The sequence below is a fragment of the Schistocerca gregaria genome, unplaced genomic scaffold, assembly GCF_023897955.1.
Source record: "Schistocerca gregaria isolate iqSchGreg1 unplaced genomic scaffold, iqSchGreg1.2 ptg000043l, whole genome shotgun sequence".
NCBI classification, from domain to species: Eukaryota; Metazoa; Arthropoda; class Insecta; order Orthoptera; family Acrididae; genus Schistocerca; species Schistocerca gregaria.
Window position 1 is genome coordinate 10,212,938 of NW_026061702.1, and position 22,757 is coordinate 10,235,694.

The 22,757-nt window shown below is 42.2% G+C and overlaps 1 non-coding gene across 1 annotated transcript; it reads right to left on the reverse strand.

Annotated features, from left to right (window-relative positions):
• Positions 1-21,840: 21,840 nt before the first annotated feature.
• Positions 21,841-21,915, reverse strand: Trnat-ugu (transfer RNA threonine (anticodon UGU)). Its single transcript has one exon. It is a non-coding gene; the product is annotated as a tRNA-Thr (tRNA).
• Between the last annotated feature and the right edge of the window lie 842 nt (positions 21,916-22,757).

The following is a 22,757-nucleotide window of genomic DNA, read 5'->3' on the forward strand; positions in this document are numbered from 1 at the left end:
ACTAGTCACAGGCTCTAGGCGATCCTTAGGGGACAAGCTTAGTCGGTTGAGAGCGTGATGTGTCCCTCCGAGATTAATTTCACCTGGGCTTTAAGCGACTCACCGGTCAGCATTTACAGAGCTGCCAACTACATCTCACACCGGGAATATGACCAGGATTGGTTTGCATCGCAGCCTACGGAAGAGAACGCAAATCGAACGATCATTCGCAGTCATTCCCTCCATTGACTACCATTCGCCTATATTCAACAGTTAAGGATTCCTCCGGAAATATTCCAAGTAGACTTTCTCTGGATATTTTACGTTTCTTTCCAAGCGCCTGCCTGTTCAATTTGATCAGAAACTGTGTGACATTCTCCAACGGGTCAAAAAACCTGTGACCATTCGTGCCGCCCTTCTCTGTATACATTCAGTAAAGCCGGGCAGTTGTATCTGATTAGGATCCAAGAATCTCGAGCAATATTCGGGGATGGGTCGCAAGCGTGATTTGTAAGCAATTTCTTTTGTACACTGATTGTATTTTCCTAGAATTCTACCAACGAATTGCAGCCATCCACCGTATTTCCCTAAGACTGCGACTATGTGACGGTTCCATTTCAAATCTCTAGAAATTTTTACACCCAGGTATTCATGTGGGTTGAGCGATAGCGAATTTGACTCGCTGCACTATACTCGTAGGATAAGGTTATATCGTTTTGTGAACCGAACAATTTTACATTTCGGGAACATTTAAACTAAGTTGTCATGCTTTGCACTACACTGAAATCTTATGAAGGCGTGACTTCTTTCAAACAAACTTTATTACAGGCAACAGCATCATTTGCGAAAACACTGAAGTTCCAAATAGACCGCGTAACCACGGCCCCCTTCTCCTCTCCAAATTGCTGTCTGAAAACGGAAAGTCCCATATGTAAACCACCTTCAGAAGTTCGTTCACTTTCCGTATCAGTTAATGTGTTAAAAACTTGACCTGAAGAAACATAACCCTTTGCAGTTGAAGACGCTCAGTTGTAAGAGAAGCTAGTTTTTCGAAAACGTCTCAATATTTATGTACTGAACTAGGTGTTGTACAATTCTATAATTTTCAGGTACATTCGGCGACGTTTGTGGATACTGTCTGACAAATGTGTTGCGAATAAAGTGAGTAGTAAAGAAGTAATAAAGTGAAACATCAAGCCTGATGCTGACACCTTACTGCACGATCAGCGAAAATGTAGAAGTGATAAAAGTCTTTTTCCTTTCATCATTATGTCAGGGATGTCAGTGGGGAAAAAAAGTTTCGCCAAGTTTCAAAATTATGTGTGAAGTTTGTTGGAAGTCGCCACGTGCTGCCTTTCACAAATGCTCGGTGAATATAGTCTCGATAATTTGCGCGCCATGAAATTATGCTGCCTTAGACGAGTACGCAGTTTTTAACTTTTAACGCCCGACTTATTGCGTAAACCTATGCCTTTAAATGAAGGACGGAAGGAGGATTGCATTTAATGTGCTATCGATGTCGAGGTCATTAGAGACGGAGCAGGAGTTGGCACTGCGTCAGGGAAGGGTAAAAGAAGTCCGCCGTTCCCTTTCAAAGGAACCATCCCAGCATTTACTTGGAGCGATTCAGGAAAGTTACGGAAAACGTATCAGGATGGCCGGATGCGGATTTAAACGTCATCCTCCCGAATGCGAGTCTAGTGTACTAGTTGACAGCTCGTCGTGTAGAAGCTAGCGTTGTTGGTGATGGGATTCCGGGTTCGATTCACGGCTGGGTTGCTTTCTCCGCCCGGGAAGTAGGTGTCTGTGGTGTCATCATTTCATCATCATCCGTGAAGGTGGCGAAACTGGACTGTGTAAAGGTTGGGGCTTTGTACAGGCACTGATAACCGTGCAGTTAAGCGCCCCAAAAACCAATCATCATCATCATCATCATCATACCATGTAATAACCACTGCGGCAGCTCGTTCGGTATACATTTAAATGAGCAGATTAAGTCAGCATTTTTAGTATTTACATTGACTTCGTTCTTCATAAATGAAAGCAGGAACTATGACAAGACAAAGGAATTGGGATAACGAATGAGAAATACCTGATTGTGCTTCTGTTTGTAGATGACATGATTCACGTTCACGAAATGACCTCCAAAGATCTATATACCACCTGAACGAAATATGCAATGAATACAACTTTAAAATTTCTAGGAACAAAACGAAAATAAGTGCACTCCGAGGAAAATACTCAGTCAGTTTAAAACTAGTTTTGGATAATCCTGCTTTAGAACTGGTCTCTTAATCTTTCATCTAGGCTACGCTGTAAGATCTGATTTTTACTCTGATACTTAAAATAAATTACACAAATTCTAAGCTGTTTGTGACACTATTATCTGAATATTGGGCAATAAAGTACAAAAAGATTGTCCCGAAATTCTATAACGTGGTCGCGGTTCCTGTATTATGCTATGAAAGCGAAAACATGGTTAAAAAAAAAGCAAAGAAAATCACACGGCAGAGATGAGGTTCCTAAGAAATTCGAAGAGCTGCACAACAAGAAATGATTAGGAATGAAGATACTAGAGAAAAATTAAGTATTTTCAACAGAAACTAAAAAATTCAAAAATATCGTGAAGACTGGTGAGAATGCTACGTCCCAGACTTCCCCAAAATATTCTGAACTACAAGCGGAATGGAAGACGTGATATTGAAAGGCCTCGGACGTGGGAGCAATTTCGTTTGAGAGACTATCCCGCGCGGCGACTACTGAAGTACTTATACATTATAGAATTCTTAAGTTATACAACCAAAATAGTAAGTTTTAATGTAGTTTACGTTCACTGATGCAAAAAAAAAATATTTCTTGCTTTTTAAAGTGGGCTATGTTCTTTCTCAGGGTTCAAACTGTCTCCATGGAACAATATCTGTTAAGCGGTTTGGACTCTAAAACGAAACAGACTGTGTTACAAAGTTGGAAAGCAACTGAGAGAAAGAAGCAGCGTCGGTTTCTGCAGGAGGCGGCCATCATTTTGTAGGACAATGTTCGGGCACGCTCGGTTCAAGTCGTGACTGATTTGATCGGTATATAGGGATGGGGAGCGCCGCATCACGCACCACACTCATCTACATCTATATTTATACTCCGCAAGCCACCCAACGGTGTGTGGCGGAGGGCACTTTACGTGCCACTGTCATTACCTCCCTTTCCTGTTCCAGTCGCGTATGGTTCGCGGGAGGAAAGACTATCTGAAAGCCTCTCTCTAATTTTACATTCGTGATCTCCTCTGGAGGTGTAAGTAAGGGGAAGCAATATATTTGATACCTCATCCAGAAACGCACCCTCTCGAAATCTGGCGAGCAAGCTACACCGCGATGAAGAGCGGCTCTCTTGCAGAGTCTGGCACTTGAGTTTGTCAAACATCTCCGTAACGCTATCACGGTTACCAAATAACCCTGTGACGAAACGAGCCGCTCTTCTTTGAATCTTCTCTATCTCCTCCGCAAACCCGATCTGGTACGGATCCCACACTGATGAGCAATACTCAAGTATAGGTCGAACGAGTGTTTTGTAAGCCACCTCCTTTGTTGATGAACTACAGTTTCTAAGGACTCTCCCAATGGATCTCAACCTGGTACGCGCCTTACCAACAGTTAATTTTATATGATCATTCCATTTCAAATCGATCCGCACGCATACTCCGAGATATTTTACAGAAGTAACTGCTACCAGTGTTTGATCCGCTATCATATAATCATACAATAAAGGATCCTTCTTTCTATGTATTCGCAATACATTACATTTGTATATGTTAAGGGTCAGTTTCCACTCCCTGCACCAAGGGCCTATTCGCTGCAGATCTTCCGGCATTTCGCTTCAATTTTCTAATGCTGCAACTTCTGTGTATGCTACAGAATCATCCGCGAAAAACCGCATGGAATTCCGACACTATCTACTACCTCATTTATATATATATTGTGAAAAGTAATGGTCCCATAACACTCCCCTGTGGCACGCCAGATATTATTTTAACGTCTGTAGACGTCTCTCCAGTGATAACAACATGCTGTGTTCTGTTTGTTAAAACTCTTCAATCCAGCCACAGAGCTGGTCTGATATTCCGTGGGCTCTTACTTTATTTATCAGGCGACAGTGCGGAACTGTATCGAACGCCTTCCGGAAGTCGAGAAAAATAGCATCTACCTGGGAGCCTGTATGTAATATTTTCTGGGTCTCATGAACAAATAAAGTGAGTTGGGTCTCACACGATGGATGTTTCCGGAATCCATGTTGATTCCTACAGAGTAGATTCTGGGTTTCCAAAAACGACATGATACTCGAGCAAAAAACATGTTCTAAAATTCTACAACAGATCGACGTCAGAGATATAGGTCTATAGTTTTGCGCATCTGCTCTACGACCCTTCTTGAAGACTCGGACTACCTGTGCTCTTTTCCAATCATTTGGAGCCTTCCGTTCCCCTAGAGACTTGCGGTACACGGCTGTTAAAAGGGAGGGCAAGTTCTTTCGCGTACTGTGTAGAATCGAATTGGTACCCCGTCAGGTCCAGTGGACTTTCCTCTGTTGAGTGATTCCAGTTGCTTTTCTACTCCTTGGACACTTATTTCGATGTCAGCCATTTTCTCGTTTGTGCTAGGATTTAGAGAAGGAACTGCAGTGCGGTCTTCCTCTATGAAACATCTTTGGAAAAAGGTGTTTAGTATTTCAGCTTTACGCCTGTCATCCTCTGTTTCAATGCCATCATCACCCCGTAGTGTCTGGAGATGCTGTTTCCAACCACTTACTGATTTACATTGAGACCAGAACTTTCTAGGATATTCTGTCAAGTCGGTACATAGAATTTTACTTTCGAATTCACTGAACGCTTCACGCATAGCCCTCCTTACGCTAACTTTGACATCGTTTAGCTTCTGTTTGTCTGAGAGGTTTTGGCTGCGTTTATACTTGGAGTGAAGCTGTCTTTGCTTTCGCAGTAGTTTCCTAACTTTGTTGTTGAACCACGGTGGGTTTATCCCGTCCCTCACAGTTTTACTCTACACGTACCTGTCTAAAACGCATTTTACGATTGCCTTGAACTTTTTCCAAAAATACTCAACATTGTCAGTGTCAGAACAGAAATTTTCGTTTTGATCTGTTAGGTAGACTGAAATGTGCCTTCTATTACCCTTGCTAAACACGTAAGCCTTCCTCCCTCTTTTTATATTCCTATTAACTTCCATATTCAGGGATGTTGCAACAGCCTTATGATCACTAATCCCTGTTCTGCACATACAGAGTCGAAAAGTTTGGGTCTGTTTGTTATCAGTAGGTCCTAGATGTCATCTCCACGAGTCGGTTCTCTGTTTAATTGCATGAGGTAATTTTCGGATAGCGCACTCAGTATAATGTCACTCGACGCTCTGTCCCTACGCCCCATCCTAAACATCTGAGTGTCCCAGTCTATACCTGGTAAATTATTAACCTAGCTCGGCTGTTGCGTGTAACCTCCACCCATAATAATTCACAGCAACTATCCACTTCTACTTCACTACAGGATAAACTTCTACTAACAGCGACTAACTCTCCACCACCGGTTGCATGCAATCTATCCTTTATATCTGTCTGTACCTTTGTAAAAATTTCGGCAGAATTTCTCTCTGGTTTCAGCCAGCATTCTGTACCTATAACTATTTCAGCTTCGGTACTTTCTATCAGCGCTTGAAGTTCCGGTACTTTACCAACGCAGCTTCGACAGTTTACCATTACAATACCGATTGCTGCTTGGTCCCCGCATGTCCTGCTTTGCCCCGAAATCATTGAAGCTGCCGCCCTTTCTGTACTTGCCCAATGCCATCTAACCTAAAAAACCGCCCAGCTCACGCCACACAACCCCTGCTACCCGTGTAGCCGCTTGTTGCGTGTAGTTGACTCCTGACCTATCCAGCGGAACCCGAAACCCCACCACCCTATGGCTTAAGTCGAGGAATCTGCAGCCCACACGGTCACAGAACAATCTCAGCCTCTGATTCAGACCCTTTACTCAGCTCTTTACCAAAGGCCCGCAGTCTGTCCTGTCGACGATGCTGCAGATGGTGAGCGGTGAGCTCTGCTTTCATCCGGCTAGCGAGACTGGCAGTCTTCACCAAATCAGATAGCCAGGAAGGGTTTCCTCCGATCCATAGCGACACACATCATTGGTGTCGACATGAGCGACCACATGCAAATGGGTGCAAACTGTACCCTTCATGGCATCCGGAAGGACCCTTTCCACATCTGGAATGACTCACCCCGGTATGCACACGGATTGCACATTGGTTTTCTTCCCCTCTCTTGCTGCCATATCCCTAAGGGGCCCCATTACGCGCCTGACGTTGGAGCTCCCAACTACCAGTAAGACCACCCTCTGCGACTGCTCGGATCTTGCAGACCGAGGGGCAACCCCTGGAACAGGACAAGCAGCCACGTCAGGCCGAAGATCAGTATCGGCCTGAGACAGCCCCGGACTTGCGCCCTTCTGAGCTCAGCTTGATTCCTGACGTGAAGGTAGCGTTCTCGCTTTCCGCGTCTGGGTTCCCGGGTTCGATTCACGGCGGGGTCAGGGATTTTGTCTGCCTCGTGATGGCTGGGTGTTTTGTGATGTCCTTAGATTAGTTAGGTTTAAGTAGTTCTAAGTTCTAGGGGACTGATGACCATAGATGTTAAGACCCATAGTGCTCAGAGCCATTTGAACCATTTGTCGAACTTTGGGTATTCGGTTCGGAGCTGTTATGGAGATACGTCAGACAATAGACCGCTCCATTCGAACTACCTATACAACTGGCGTAGTTAGGGGTATCTTGCTCTTTCGACATCACTGGCGATGGCTTATATACATGAGCTGTTCAAAAAATATCCGACCTTTTTTAATTGTTGAAATCAACAATGGTATCAGGGCGCGCATGGGCTCATGTTATCAGGCATATTTAGCACACATACCTGATTTTCTCCACTACTTCGGAACACTTGCAAGTCGTACACGTTGGATTTAGTATTCTGAGCAAAGTGACGTCTTTACATCACATTTGGCTCCAAGCTTGGCGATTCTCAAGTTGAAACCATCGTGTGTTTGTGGACAAAGTAATGGGTACTGCAGGGCTAAAGGAGTGGTACAACCATTTCAAAGGTAGCCGCTAATCAATGAAGACAGAAGCCAGTTAAGGTACGCCCGCAATATCCGCAAATCAGGTCGTTACTGATCCCGCAATATTGCTGGTGAAGCAGAATGGACGAATCACTATCAGAGAAGTTGTAGTCTAATCCAAAAGCCGTAAAGTCAACTAACTAACTAGGTGTTACAATAACTAACGTCCGCCCGCGGTAGCTGAGTGGTCAGCACGACAGACTGTCAATCCTAAAAGACCGGGTTAGATTCCCGGCTGGGTCGGAGATTTTCTCCGCTCAGGGACTGGGTGTTGTGTTGTACTAATCATCATTTCATCCCCATCGACGCGCAAGTCGCCGAAGTGGCGTCAAATCGAAAGACTTGCACCAGGCGAACGGGCTACCCGATGGGAGGCCCTCGTCACACGCCATTATTATTATACAATAACGAACAACTTAAATTGGAAAGAACACATAGAAAATGTTGCGGTTAAGGCTAACCGAAGACTGCGTTTTATTGGCACAACACTTAGAAAACGTAACAGACCTACAAAGGACACTGCCTACACTACGCTTGTCCGTCCTCTTTTAGAATACTGCTGGGAAATGTGGGATCCTTAAAAGATCGGACTGACGGAGTAGATCGAAAAAGTCCAAAGAAAGGCAGCACGTCCTCCTATTATCGCGAAATATGAGAGAGTGTGTCACACAAATGATACAGGATTTTGGCTGGACATCATTAAAAGAAAAGCGTTTTTCTTTGCGACGGAATCTTCTCACGAAATTCCAATCACCAACTTTTTCCTCCGAATGCGAAAATATTTTGTTGACACCGACCTACGTAGGGAGAAACGACCACAACGATAAAATAAGGGAAGTCAGAGCTCGTATGGAAAGACACAGGTGATCATTCTTTCCGGGTGCTATGCGAGATTGGAATAATAGAGACTTGTGAAGGTGGTTCAATGAACAACCTGCCAGGCACTTAAATGTGATTTGCAGAGTATCCATGTAGATGCAAGTATAGGTGGTCACATTTTTACTATCCCCTGTATGTGCATATCGCTTCACACAACCTTTGTTACCTCAATGTCGATATCGGCATCATTTTCGAAATATGTGAGCTTTCTTATATTATCTGTAATGTTAATATACAACATGAACAGTAAGGCTCCCAACACGCTTCCCTCTGGCACAAGTGGTTACTTTTACACGTATAGATGAACTCTCCATTTAGGATGAGATGATGTGTCCTCCCTACAAAAATATTTTATTGGCCGTACTTTATACGGTGCAGGCAAATGGTCAACTACAATTGCTGTTTACTGTGAGGTAACCTCTAGCGTATCAGAAGCAGTTTAGGAACATTTTTTCAAATGAGTATACGCACTCGTATTTCGGCAGGTGCACAGTTTTGCCATTTCAATTTTTGCACGTTTCACAGATACCTTTTCGAAAATTTCGAGCAAAACAAATCGAAATCTTTATTACATCATGAAACAATGAAGAAGCAAATGCGGGTTTGTTCGCAAGCCCGAAGCAACATCTGGTACAAGAATCATGGATTTTAATAAAGTAGCTGTCGATAGGTTTTTTTCGTTGCTTACAGATGTAACTGACAATCACAAACTAATGACTTCTCAAATAACTAATTGTGTTGGAACAGGCGTCTCGGTTAATGCTAAAAACTAATCGAACATCGCAGCTTGCAAAGGGAACCGTCCAGTGCGATCGTTAACATCTGCAGAAAGGGGCGAAACTGCAACCAGCCTCATTAGTACGTCAGCAAGCGGAGCTGACATTCCTCCTACGATTATTTTTCCACGAAAGAAGAAGCAGAAAGAATTTGAGTTAGGACAGGCATCAGGAGGTTGCGCTGAGGTCCACAGCACAGCATGTATGGCCACAGAGTCCTTTGTATGGTTTCCACAATTAGTGGTATTTTCTAAGGCATCAAAGCAGGTCCCAGTTCTCCTTATATCAGATGGCCACTCAGCTCATACCACGAACATTGACGTTATGGACTACGCGAGGGAGAGTGGCGTTTCTTTACCACCACATTGCTCTCACAGACTTCAGCCGCTTGATGTTTGTTTTATAAATCCTCGTTATAGTGATCAGCTTCGAAAATGGCTACGGAACCATGCAGCGAAAGTCGTAACTATCTTTCAAATTTCAACGCTTTTTGGTTCAGCTTTCGTTTAAAGCGCAACAATGAAAACCGCTATTAAAGGTTTCGAAGCTACTGCAATATGGCCCACGGACCCATCCATATTCACGACGCACACTTCCTCCCGGCACACACAACTGACAGCGGACGTGATAGGCCGTCAGATAAAGAGGTTATTATATCTGAACAATTGGAATTGCCTCCAACTAGCACACCAGCTGAAAAAGACGACTCAAACGGGCTGGATAATCAAGGGGACGAGGTTTCAGCGAATTGTTACAATGAACTGACGCCTAAGAATAACAAAGTTATTGGGGCTAATTGTTCTAATCTTGGGTGCTCTTGGATGACAACTGACAACACAACCTCCTCATTTCATATTTCACCTGAGATTCTGATTTTCTTGTCAAAAGTTAACGAAAGCAAGAAAAGAGCGAGACTGAAAAGGGGGAACAACGTTGTTTTAACTGATTCGCCGTACAAAAAAAGAGTTAAAAGTCATTAATGGAAGAAATAGAAAAAAGAACTTTGACAAAGAAGAAAGAGCAAACAGAAAACTTTTTGCGAAAGAGAATAAAATTAAGAACTCAAAAAAGAGAGAAAGGTTCTGAAGGTAAATGGAAAAAAGGAGAGAGAATACAATACTAACGAGAGTGATTATGAGGAAAGTTCTGACTGTCAATGTGTATATTGTGGTGGGTTATATTCAAAATCAGTTGGAAGTTGGGTCGCTTGTTCCACCTGCAAAAAACTGACACACGATTCTTGTGCAGGAATAGATAGCGAAGATGATGAGTGTCTCCCCGTGTGTGAATTTTGTAAACAGCCTCAAGAAAAGGATACGATTCATGAAAACTGTAGTTTGACATTAATACTCACTTTAAACTAAAAAAAATAACGAGCAAGCCAATATTTTCTGCATTTCGGATAATTTTATACGTTTTTGTAATCACTTGTATTTACCACCCCATTGTGACGCATGCAAATGTTATAAATTTCTGTTTTTGAGTGAGAAAATATTGTTGTTTTATTTTATGGCAATGTTCTTGTATTTTTGTGATTAATACATCATAATGTGTTATTATAAAAATTTGTAAATCTCTTATTTATCAATTTTGTACATTTAATCAAAGTTTTCAACTGTGTACCCCATTATACCTTGGATTCCCCAACGTGTCGGATAAGAAAGATAAAAATACAATCACTACTCGTTTCTTCAACGACAATTTAAGCTGTGTTCTGTGGTTCCTCCCAGAGTTCATCACGATATATTCCGAAAAAAATCATAGTTAACGAACATTATAAATTGCTCTAGAAACGAAGGCAATCGCAGTTAACATTTAATAAGGCCACTGGTATCCTTCGAAATGCAACTAATCAACGTCATGCAGAACGTCGTGGGTCACAGCGGATGGGTGGAATCGAAATATGACATTTACCCACGATCGCTTCTTTTTGTCAATTTGTGCCATTAATTTCTCTGCTCCCTAATCTGATTTCGTATCTCCCCATCAGCTATTCGATCAAAACTTTTTTAGCATTCTTCTACACCACCACATTTCGGAAGTTTCTAGTCGTCTCCTGTTTGGGGAACCAGGCATGTTAACTACTGATTCGCAATATATTTATTCCGAAAGGCAAAAGGAACCCCGAAAACAATGAAAATAATTTTGTTTATTGGTGATTGTACCAGTTTTATTTACACTTAGTGTGAATATCAAAGTATTTTAGTCCAAATCCGTATTTAAAGGTTCTAAATGTCGGTTTAAATGGCAGCTTGCTATGTAAGACATGCCCACTTGTTTCTCTGTGCCATCTCTTCTTTGAGATGATAAGCCTAGGGACATTTTACCCGTAGCTTTGAGCTTTCACCTATTGAATACATTTTTTCTTGTCTCTCGTAGTCAGTTGTTTGCTAGAGTAATAACGTTTCTGAACAAAACAAATGCCAAGATCTACCCACAAAGTTTTCGAAAGAAGTTCTAGAAGACTTGCAAGAAATAAAAAAGTAAATATCATGAAACAAATGTTATGTTTATGTACAGCATGCGTACTATTGGAAAGTGAAAGAAACTATGAATTTAAATGAGTGCATGTACGACGGTAAGTGCAATACAACTTTAAATTTTCCGTAACTTTTCTAACTAAATGTACCTTTCCTCTCAAACCATTTATCCCAGAACCATGGAATTCTAACGACCAGTTTTCTTACTCGAGGGCATGAAGAGTCGAGGGATATGAAAGGGAAGCAGTGGTTGGGAAGAGAGTGAGACAGGGTTGTAGCCTATCCCCGATGTTATTCAATCTGTTTGCTGAGCAAGCAGTAAAGGAAACAAAAGAAAACTTCGGAGTAGGAATTAAAAACCATGGAGAAATTGTATTATAATGAACACTATGGTCTTTTAATTTTTGAAATTCGCCCGCAAAACCTGTCTTTCAAAATTTTTCTAAAAATTTCACTATTAATATATTATTCATGAAAAATTGTCAGCTTGTTGGAAAATAGTGGAAATGCATGTAAGAAATGTTTTGTGTTTTACCGTTAATATAACACAACTTAGGATAAGGGTCATATAAATAGATCAGTTAACTGGTGGAGATGGAAGATACGTTCTCCCCGTGAATATTGTGTTTAAAAACAAATGAATATTTTCAAATCAACAGATCATTTCATGAAGTCATAACTAGAAGTGAATAATCTCCACAAAAATTGGTAAGTTAATTACTTTGGTGCAAGAAAGTCTCCATCATTAAGGAGAACGATGTTTTCAATAACTTGCCGGCAGCCATAAAAAGCTTTACTACTGACAGATTTCAGTTTACGAGGAGCCTAAAGGATTTCTTGCTAACCATCTCTTCCGACACCATTAATGAATTGAATTACTTAGTAGAACAAGCGCGCGCGCGCGATTAAGCGTGTGTGTGTGTGTGTGTGTGTGTGTGTGTGTGTGTGTGTGTGTGTGTGTGTGTGTGTGAGAGAGAGAGAGAGAGAGAGAGAGAGAGAGAGAGAGAGAGAGAGAGAGAGAGAGAGAGAGAGAGAGAGAGAGAGAGAGAGAGGGGTCAAATAATACGTGTACTATCAGAAGTGTGACCAAATTTTCATTCCTCGTTCATGATCAGTCCATTTGCGGTCTGTGGATAATAAATTAGCATATTATTTTCCCATTGAGTATCTCCCCATTATGGATCAATTTCAATGGAAAGTACATATAATCTAACCCTCTTGTCTGCCCCACTTCTGTTGAAGGTTACACATGAGACAAATACCTTGTTGTTGTTGTTGTTGTTGTTGTTGTTGTCTTCAGTCCACAAACTGGTTTGATGTAGCTCTCCATGCACACACGCGAGACAGATGCTTCATCTCCCAGTACCAACTGCAACCTACATCCTTGTGAATCTGCTTAGTGTATTCATCTCCTGGTCTCCCTCCTCGATTTTTACCCTTCACGTTGCCCTCCAATATTAAACTGGTGATCCCTTGATGCCTAAGAACGTGTCCTACCAACCGACCCCATCTTCTAGTCAAGTTGTGCCACAAAGTTCTCTTCTCCAGTATCCTATTCAATACCTCCACATTAGTTATGTGATCTACCCATCTAATCTTCAGCATTCTTCTGTAGCACCACATTTCGAAAGCTTCTATTCTCTTCTTGTTCAAACTACTTATTGTCCATTATTCACTTCCATACGTGGCTACACTCCATACAAATACTCGGAGAAAAGACTTCCTGATACCTAAAGCTATACTCGATGTTAACAAATTTTTCTTCTTTAGAAACACTTTTCTTACCATTGACAGTCGACATTTTAAATCACTCCTAATGCGTACTCCCAGATAATTTATGGAATTAACTGCTTCCAGTTGCTGACCTGCCATTTTGTAGCTAAATGATAAGGGACCTATCGTTCTATGTATTCGCATCACATTACACTTGTCTACATTGAGATTCAATTGCCATTCCGTGCACCATGCGTAAATTCGCTGCAGATCCTCCTGCATATCAGTACAATTTTCCATTATTGCAACCTCTCGATACACCACAGCATCATCTGCAAAAAGCCTCAGAGACTTTCCGATGTCACTCACCAGGTCATTTATGAATATTGTGAATAGCAACGGCCCTATGACACTCCCGTGCGGCACACCTGAAATCACTCTTACTTCGGAAGACTTCTCTCCATTGAGAATGACATGCTGCGTTCTGTTATCTAGGAACTCCTCGATCCAAGCACACAACTGATCTGATAGTCCGTATGCTCCTACTTTGTTAATTAAACGACTGTGGGGTACTGTGTCAAACGCCTTGCGGAAGTCAAGAAACACGGCATCTACCTGTGAACCCGTGTCTAAGACCCTCTGAGTCTCGTGGACGAATAGCGCGAGCTGGGTTTCACACGGCCGTCTTTTTCGAAACCCATGCTGATTCCTACAGAGTAGATTTCTAGTCTCCAGAAAAGTCATTATACTCGAACATAATACGTGTTCCAAAATTCTACAACTAATCGACGTTAGAGATATAGGTCTATAGGTCTGCACATCTGTTCGACGTCCCTTATTGAAAACGGGGATGACCTGTGCCCTTTTCCAATCCTTTGGAACGCTTCGCTATTCTAGAGACCTAAGGTACACCGCTGCAAGAAGGGGGCAAGTTCCTTCGCGTACACTGTGTAAAACCGAACTGGTATCCCATCAGGACCAGCGGCCTTTCCTCTTTTGAGCGGTTTTAATTGTTTCTCTATTCCTCTGTCGTCTATTTCGATATCTACCATTTTGTCAACTATGCGACTTCAAGAGAAGGAAGCACAGTGCAGTCTTCCTCTGTGAAACAGCTTTGGAAGAAGACATTTAGTATTTCGGCCTTTAGTCTGTCATCCTCTGTTTCAGTACCATTTTGGCCACAGAGTGTCTGGACATTTTGTTTTGATCCACCTACCGCTTTGACATAGGACCAAAATTTCTTACGATTTTCTGCCAATTCAGTACATAGAACTTTACTTTCGAATTCACTGAAAGCCTCTCGCATAGCCCTTCTCACACTACATTTCGCTTCGCGTAATTTTTGTTTGTCTGCAAGGCTTTGGCTATGTTTATGTTTGCTGTGAAGTTCCCTTTGCTTCCGCAGCAGTTTTCTAACTCGGTTGTTGTACCACGGTGGCTCTTTTCCATTTCTTACGATCTTGCTTGGCACATACTCATCTAACGCATATTGTACGATGGTTTTGAACTTTGTCCACTGATCCTCAACACTATCTGTACTTGAGACAAAACTTTTGTGTTGAGCCGTCAGGTACTCTGTAATCTGCTTTTTGTCACTTTTGCTAAACAGAAAAATCTTATTACCTTTTTTAATATTTCTATTTACGGCTGAAATCGTCGTTGCAGTAACCGCTTTATGATCGCTGATTCCCTGTTCTGCATTAACTGATTCAAATAGTTCGGGTCTGTTTGTCACCAGAACGTCTAATATATTATCGCCACGAGTCGGTTCTCTGTTTAACTGCTCAAGGTAGTTTTCAGATAAAGCACTTAAAAATATTTCACTAGATTCTTTGTCCCTGCCACCCGTTATGAACGTTTGAGTCTCCCAGTCTATATCCAGCAAATTAAAATCTCCACCCAGAACTATAACTTGGTGGGGAAATCTACTCGAAATATTTTCCAAATTATTCTTCTGGTGCTGAGCCACAACAGCTGCTGAGCCTGGGGGCCTATAGAGACATCCAATTACCATGTCTGAGCCTGCTTTAACCGTGACCTTCACCCAAATCATTTCACAATTAGAATCTCCGTCAATTTCCTTCGATACTATTGCACTTCTTATCGCTATAAACACGCCTCCCCCTTTACTGTCCAGCCTTTCTCTGCGATATACATTCTAATCGGAGTTTAGGATTTCATTACTGTTTACATGTGGTTTCAGCCAACTTTCTGTCCCTAGTACTATATTGGCGTTGTGACCGTTTATTAATGAGAGCAGTTCTGGGACCTTTCTATAGACGCTCCTGCAGTTTACTATTAGCACATTAATATTGTTATTCCCTGTCGCATTTTGCCTACTCCTGCCTTGCCGCGTCTCAGGAGGCGTCTTGTCTGGCCTAGGGAGGGAATTCTCTAACCTAGTAAAAAGCCCATGTGCACTCCACACGTACTCCGCTACCCTCGTAGCCGCTTCCGGCGTGTAGTGCACGGCTGACCTATTCAGGGGGACCATACATTTCTCCACCCCATTGCGGAGGTCGAGAAATTTGCACCCCAGCTCTCCGAAGAATCGTCTGAGCCTATGGTTTAAGCCTTCCACTCGGATCCAAACCAGAGGACCGCGATCGGTTCTGGGAACGATACTACAAATAGTTAGCTCTGATTCCACCCCGCGAGCGAGGCTTTCCGCCTTCACCAACTCCGCCAACCGCCTGTACGAACTGAGGATGACCTCTGAACCCAGACGGCAGGAGTCATTGGTGCCGACATCAGCAACAATTTGCAGTCGGGTGAACCGAGTGCTCTCTATCGCCGCCGGTAGGGCCCCCTCCACATCTCGGATGAGACCCCCCGGCAAGCACACAGAGTGAACACTGGCCTTCTTCCCCGACCTTTCCACTATTTCCCTAAGGGGATCCATCACCAGCCTAACGTTGGAGCTCCCAATAACTAATAAACCCCTCCCCCCGTGTGCCTGCTCGGACCTTGCTGAAGGAGCAGCCACATGTCCATTCACAGGCAGAGCGGGCGATGCCACACGGCCAGCCTCCACATTGACCCTCCGCCTCGTGCGCCGCGAACGCCGCTGAACCCGCCACTCCCCTTGGGGAGAGGGTGGCCAGCCGCGCCCGGTACCCGCGAAGATGTCTCGACAGCAGGGACAGTGGGTGAAGCATCTAACACCTGGGGTGCACCATGCGAGGCACTAGACTCCCCACTGCCGCTACACTCCGAGGCAGCAAAAGCAAAAACACACGGAAGAAGAAGTGACAAGTAAGAAAAATACAGTTAATACTTAAATTAAGGTAGCTCGCTGCACAGCAGACGTGAAGCAGACGGCGGTTAGGGCGACACATGAACTTACAACATAAAAGTAATAACAGATAAAAATACATGTTCATGAACCTGAGAGAAAATCAGTCCATAAGTTTAAGCAAACGCTATCAGCAGTACAATGAGAATCAGCTTAATTTTTCAATTAACTCCTCGACAGAATAGAAGGAGTGACCCATGAGGAAACACTCCAGTTTCGATTTGAAAGCGCGTGGATTACTGCTAAGATTTTTGAATTCGAGTGGCAGCTTATTGAAAATGGATGCAGCAGTATACTGCACACATTTTTGCACAAGAGTTAAGGAAGTCCGATCCAAATGGAGGTTTGATTTCTCCCGAGTATTAACCGAGTGAAAGCTGCTTATTGTTGGAAATAAACTAATATAGGTAACAAGAAACGACAATAAGGAATATACATATTGAGAGGCCAATGTCAAAATACCCAGACTCCCTGAACAGAGGTCGACAAGAGGTTCGTGAACTCACACCACTTTTTGCCCGAACCTCTCGTTTCTTAGCCAAAAATATCCTTCTAGAATGGGAAGAGTTACCCAAAAACATAATACCATACGACATAAGTGAATGGAAATAAGCAAAGTAGACTAATTTACTTGGCGAAGTATCACTCACTTTCGGTACCGTTCGAATAGTGAAAATGGCAGTATTAAGTCTTTGAACAAGATCCTGAACGTGGGCTTTCCACAACACCTTACTATTTATTTGAACACCTAGGAATTTGAACCGTTCAGTTTCACTAATCATATGCCTATGCTGTGATATTAAAACGTCAGGTTTTGTTGAATTGTGTGTTAGAAACTGTAAAAACTGAATCTTACTGTGATTTAACGTTAGTTTATTTTCTACAAGCCATGGACTGAGGTCATGTACTGCACTACTTGAAACGGAGTCAATGTTGCACACAACATCCTTTACTACCAAGCTAGTGTCATCAGCAAACAAAAATATTTTAGAGTTACCTGTAATACTTGAGGGCATATCATTTATATAAATAAGGAACTATAGCGGCCCCAACACTGGTCCCTGAGGAACCCCCTCCCCTTGACAGTACACCACTCAGATCCCCCATCACACTGTATTACGTTCCCCCATTCCTGTAGATCGTTCCCTAATGCTCTTCCTGAAACACTGTACAACTTCTGATTCTGTCAGTTCTTTCAGGTCCCATCTCCTTAAATTCCCACCTTTTTCCAGTTTCTTCAGTTTTAATCTACAGTTCATAATCAATATATTGTGATCAGAGTTCACATTTGCCCCTGGAAATGTCATACAATTTAAAATATGGTTCCTAAATCTCTGTCTTACCATTATATAATCTATATGAAATATTGCAGTATCTCCAGGTCTCTTCCACGTATACAACCTTCTTTCATGATTTTTGAACCAAGTGTTAGTTATGATTAAGTTATGCTCTGGGCAAAAGCCTACCAGGCGGCTTCCTCTTTAATTTTTTACCCCCATTCCATATTCACCTACTACGTTTCCTTTTCTTCCATTTCCTACTGTCGAATTCCAGTCACCCATTAATATTAAATTTTCATCTCCCATCACTATCTGAATGATTTCTTTTATCTCATCACACATTCCATCAATTTCTTCATCATCTGAGGACTACTTTTACGACTTTGGTAGGCGTGGGATTCGTGGCTATCTTGGCCACAACAATGCGTTCACTATGCTGTATGTAGTAGCTTACCCGCATTCCTATTTTTATTAATTATTAGACCTACTCATGCATTAGCTTCATATTAGCCTTCCTAATACTTAAATCTATATCCGATGTTAACAATGACGCCGGTGGATGGACTATCACGAAATTACTGACCGTCGAGAATGTCACAAATATAACCGACAAGCTAATGGGCCCTTCACAGGAAAAGGTTTTTTGCCATAAAACGGGGAAAACTGAAACCCAGCAAATGAGTAAAAAAGTGTATATTCACTAACAAAAAAAATAGTGTACGCACACAACTTACACAACAATAGTCTGGGATTACTCTATTACGTAATACAGTTTTTGTGATTGTATCTTGCAGCTTTAGTTATTTTTAATTAAAAGAGGCTTTAAAAGGACAGAAAGAACGTGTTGGACTACGCTAGAGATCGTTCTGTTAGCACAGTCTTTACTTTGTAATCACTTTCGTTGACTTCGGCAACTCTCAACTAAAATCTCCAACCTAACCGAGACAATGCGCTACGATACAGCCGAGATCATGACAAGAGAATGGGCTACATCACACTCGAAGTAAATGTATATAGGTAAGGATCCCCATGACCTGTATACGTCTGTTATAAAAAATCTCCAAGCCACTCTCCTCAAATAGACCGCAATCTTCTCTTGACCTTCAACTGTTACTATTTCAGAATTGAAAACCAGATTCAAAGAAAATTTGGCTACAAGGCACAAAACTAGAAAAATAAAAATAATAAAAGTGAGAACGTGAAACATGTTAGCAATAACCATAAACAGGAGATTTTACAGAAAATAAAATTGAGAATGGAAATTATTAATATTATCGACCGTTTAGGAACTCTAGGCTACGAAAGGGATGAAAACACATATCGAATAAGTGGTGGAAGAGTTAGTGTGTTTTAAGATTAAATCCAAACAAGAATTAGAGAAAAACATATCGACGCAAGGCCTCTATTACGAAAAATTGCTAAATCTCGAGACAAATTGTGTCCTCCTGTATTTGATGAAATGTTTTGGCCCCTAGTACGGATGAAACAGTATCTGCAATATCAACAGGAACTTCGGATATGTGTTTCATATTTCATCCAAGCCTGCAGTCTATAAATATTTAAACAAAATACTATAACAAAATACCACTACAGGGGAATTACTTACGGAGTAGTTCTTGGTAAAGAAACACAGGACACAATTACGTATGTGGGCTTAATACGAACTACAACTGTGTTTATAAATCGCTATAGTTGCCTTGGACTAACGACGAGCGAATATCAATATAACCTGTACGCTTTTCAAAGCTGTTATCCATGAAAAAGCTAAACCACGTATCGCGAACAAAATACTATTTAACACCGAAACAATGATATTAGCTGACAATGGGCACAGACTTTAGTCAATGGGCACTGTTGAAAATTTGTGCCAGACCAGGATTAGCACCCGAGTCCCCTGGTTACTAGGGAGAGGCAATGATCACTGTGTCCGAATTACACAGTGGTCAACAGAATAGCACGAACTGCCCGAGCATGCCGTTCTTTAGATCCAAATTCTCAATTTCTCCATAGACTGGTAATGCACTGCTCCTTGAACATAATCCTCCTCCCCTTAATTATACAGTACATGGCCAAAAAAACAGACACCGAATATATGCAAACTTGGCCTTACGAACATTGCAGACGTCGTCTATGTAACACACGTCAAACTTCAAAGAATTTACCAATTCGTTGCATTGTTTACTATAGACCACAAATCAAGTAACGTAAAAAAAGCACTGCGTCTATTGAGATCATGATTCAGAGTTTAAAAAAAACTAATAAGTCGCCTACATATTACAGTTGCTGCCAAAAGAGGAGAACCATTATTTTCCCACAAAAGGAAATATAGTTAAAATGACGCTTCTATTTCGGTTAGTTTATGCGGTTACTAAAATTTGCCGTGAAAGTTACATAGTGGACTCTACTCTCCCCCCACCAGAAACGTAGTTATCGTGGCTGTTGTGAGACTTTTGTACACAGTTAGAGAAAGTGTGTTAAATGTGGCGCGGACGGAAACACTAGGCTACGCTACAGGGCAATCTGCTCGCACAACGTTTAGTCGGCATTCATAATCGTTGGCGTAAACAACTCTCAATCAAATTAACACCTTCCAACCTAACTTAGATCTCGGGCTACACTACCAATCGGCCTGTCATCACAACCAAATATTCATTGAGTGGGGGTGGGGGGATTTCCTGTATCTCTAGGAAAAACTGTCAGTTTTGTCAGACTCAACAGCAAGATTTACCAATGGTAAACACTTTTTAGACGGCTCGTAATTTTAGAATAGTCCTCTTCGTCTTACTTGGCATAAATTGTTCGCTGGCGTCCCAGCAGCTAGCTCCCTCAGTGTCTGCTTCTGCCATCGCACCACGCCAGTCTGCTGTTGTCCTAGCAGACCGAACGCACCGCACATCCGACACCTTCGGAACCACTCACTGGCCAGTTAGCAACTGAGCGGAACACTGTTTACATCGTGAAAGGAAAACTATGCAAAGATGTACACTTAAATGGCACGACTGAGTAGCACACACACAGTAATATCTGAGGAATGTCCTTCGACACGCGCAGAACGAAAGTCTTCTCGCGAACGTACAGCGTCTCTGAAAAAAAATCTAGTGACTATATTCCGGCGTTACGGCCAGGTTCTCATACAAATGAGCAAAAAAGGGTAAATTTGAAATTTTTTTTGAGACAATGAAAATACATTCGAACGATCTGTTTGGGAATTACGAGTGACAATACTATGAGCTTAATTTTAGATTTTCAATAAAAAATGGCGCCCGTAATTATGATTTGATCAAGGGCTTGCGAGACTGGAGTACGCAGAGTGCGTGCAGTGTGGCACCTCAGATGTTACCTGAATTCAAAAATGGGTAACATCAGTTGATACTACATTATTTCTCTGAACTTGAAAATGGATAACATCAGTCGATAATACATAAAATTAATGGGAGCGCATACCTAACCGCAATGAAACAACCTTCAATTTAACGATACAGTGCTAATTCGAACTTTGAGTTCGATTTTGAGGGGTATGTTTCACTCCTTATGCCTACACAAAAATTAGTTAATATTAACAAATGTCATATTATAGCTATAAGTTCCTAAGAAAAGTGTTTACTTTTAGGGGTCAGAGGTAGAAGTTAAGAGATCGAACCACTTTTAATTTATGCTGCATGCCGTTCTGAGAAAATCGTTACTCGAAAAAAAAAAGTGTTCAAAGTTTAGGGAAAACATTTAGTTATATTATTACTTCGATTTGCATGAACTGAGTGTTACACATATATTCTTAATGTCGCTGAAAACGAATCTGAAGTCAGATTTTCAATATTCAAAACAGCTAATCCAATACGGAGGGCAAACGATTATGTTTTGACCAATTTTTACCAAAAATGTATTTTCGTTATTTACGTTTAGTCTGCAATTCAAGGAGTATTTATCAGCCCTTCCTCGAGCTCTGATTGTTCCTAGACAGCAACTTCCTGTTCTTCTTGGCAGGAAAAGCCGATCTGTCTAAGCTGGATATGCAGCACTCGGCAGCCTGCACTTGATATTCGTCCGTATTTTCGGTGAGTATGTTTGCATGCATTCTGCAGTATGAATCCTTTTGAGCACGTGCGACACGGGACGAGTTATCATCTACATCTATATGGATACCCTGCAAAACACATTTAAGTGCCTGGCAAAGGGTTCATCGAATCACCTACACAACTGATAATTAATTGAAACCCTCAGCTGCCGACAGGTGTTGTTGATATACTTCGATGGGGACAGCTGAAAAGTGTGCCGCTACTGGGACTCGAACCCAGGATCTCCTGCTTACAAGGCAGACGCTCAATCCATCTGAGCTATCGAGGGCACAAATGAACAGCACGACTGCAGGAATTTATCCCTCGCACGCTTCCCGTGAGACTCACACCCCGAACCGCCCACAATCCGATTACGTAATGTACTTAATAGGTATTTGTCCATCCACTCATTACTGGCTCACACTAAGGTGACGATTCCCGTAAGATTTCCGGTAGCCTGTGCGCATTCGCAGACGAAGGTCAATGGCTGGGTGACGTTTAACCATAGATATGAAGATAGTAACTGTTCTAGAAAGAACAGGCGCCACTGACGACCGTGCAGCTCTTCTAGAATACATGATAGACCGGCCGATGTGGCCGAGCGGTTGTAGGCACTTCAGTCGGGAGCCACGCGACCGCTACGGTCGCAGGTTCAAATCCTGCCTCGAGCATGGATGTGTGTGATGTCCTTAATTTAGTTACGTTTAAGTCGTTCTAAGTTCTAGGAAACTGATGACCTCAGATGTTAAGTCCCAAAGTGCTCAGAGCCATTTGAACCATCAGTCCGTATGTTTGCACACTACTTACAGTAACTTATGCTAAGGACAACATACACACAACCATGCCCGAGGGAGGACTCGAACCTCCAACGGGGGGAGCCGCGCGAACCGTGACAAGGCGTTGGACACATGGCGGGTACCCCGCGCGGCTCATGGCAGCCGTGACACTGCTTCAAACAATGGACTGTAGAAACTTTTGTAAAGCACGGATTAAAAAAAAAAAAAACCTTTCCGTTCCAGGAGTCTAGACAAGTACACCTTTAAAAAATGCAACTACAAAGAAATTGAATTTTCGAACGGGGCAGGGCTTAAAACTTTGAAGAGTTAAATTTTAATGGCCGTTCTCTTGTATG